Genomic DNA, 1,895 nt, shown 5'->3' with positions numbered 1-1,895 from the left:
GTCTCTAGTACAACGTGGATCCGCCCTTGGTGGAGACCGTATTAAGAGCTCATACAAGGTAATTCATCTTCCTTTCTCATTCTTAAATCATTGAACCTCTGAATTTTGTTTGGGAATGTTTACAGAGTCTTGTAATAGTTTCCATATCTTGGATTTGTGACTAACGATTATATTGTTATCAGTAAGAACTCGGTGATTATAGTGTTGAACTTGACAATAAGCTTTCTGATTTATTGAGTTGTTAAAAATCAAGTACTTGTTTGTGGTAGTTGGCTTGGTTTTTTGTTTGTTTGTTATCGTGTGGTATTGTGGTTTTGCAGGTCAGGTTATTCAAGGATGGGATATTGGTATTAAGATAGTGAAGAAAGACGAAAATGATGTATTCACTATCCCTGCGGAGCTGACATATAAAAGAATGATCTTTTAGAATGATCACAATTCTAATGACAATGATCATTCTTGTATAAAGTTTTCTTGAAACAGCTAAAAGATTGAATAAAGATCCAGCAGACTGTATGGTTATTGAAGATTCTGTGTGATGTGAGTCTCACTTTTATAGGGTATTGTTTTGCAGTTGCGTGTTTGGTTGTTTCTTACTTACAGTTAGTTTAAATGGGCAAGGCCTGGTGTTATGGCTTGTAAAGCTGCTGGGACAAAAGTGATTGTTGTTCCTTCTATTCCTAAACTGTAAACAGACACATCTTTATACATCCGCTAATGAAGTCATCAATTCTCTACTCGACATAAGACCAGAGAAATGGGCTCTTCCTCCATTTTAAGATGGTAAGAAACACTCACAAACTCCACTCAATACTTCTTTTCCTTTATAACTACTCTGGTGATAATTTGTAGAAATCGTTTACAAAGAAACTCATAGGCCATAACCAATAATAGATCTTGTCAAAAAAAAAAAAAAAAAAACACAAAATAGTTAAGTCCAAATATATATATTTTTAAGTGAAAAGTGTTTCTGAAAAAAAAATATATATTTGGAATTAATTTGTATTTTTAAAATTTAACTAGGACTCAGCTCCACAATGTGGCGAGTGAGTATTTGATAAAATAAATAAAATAAAATTTAAAATTTAAAATTATATGTTATAAATTTATTTGAAAATAATACTCTAGTTAAGAGTATGTGATATTAATAAAAATTATTTTAAAAAGAGAAAATAATAAGTAAGGCTAAATATTAACTACAAAACTTTTGTAACAAAATGTTATGGCAAAGAGACATAAATCTATAAAAAATAATATAGTGAAAAGTCATACTGAATTGAGGCAATCTTGCCAAAAATATTATTTAATATATATTATAAAAATAAGGTATTCTATAAAAAATTATGATAAAAGTTGCAACCATCATAAAAGTTATCAACATTTATACTACTAGCTAGTAAAACAATTATGAGAATTTCAAAAATATCCCTTTTGCAATATCATTTTTCAAAACTACCCCATCTTTTAAACTTTACCAAAAAAACCACTAAAAATTTGCAAATTTTCAAAATTGTGTGTATGTAAATTTTGTATGTAAATTTTAAAAATATACACAAATTACCTTTATATGTATGTAAATTATATATATAATAAATACATTTTAAAAACTTTTTTAAAAAATTTTAAAAACATTTTAAAATATGTCAAAACTTTATAAATATTTGGAAAAAAAAATTAAAAATCTTGTAAACCTTTTAAAAACCTTGTAAAAACCTTTTAAAATGTGTCAAAACTTTATAAATATTTGGATAGAGTCTAGAGGTAGTGATATCTAGAAGTACATCATTTTTGAAAATGGATAGATGAAAGAGGTATTTTTGAAAAATGGTACACCAAAAGGGGTATTTCAAAAAAATGGAGAGATTTTTGAGTCACCATCAGAACATGCGCATTTA

The sequence above is a fragment of the Camelina sativa genome, chromosome 7, assembly GCF_000633955.1.
Source record: "Camelina sativa cultivar DH55 chromosome 7, Cs, whole genome shotgun sequence".
Classification (NCBI taxonomy): Eukaryota; Viridiplantae; Streptophyta; class Magnoliopsida; order Brassicales; family Brassicaceae; genus Camelina; species Camelina sativa.
This window is presented reverse-complemented; position numbering follows the sequence as displayed.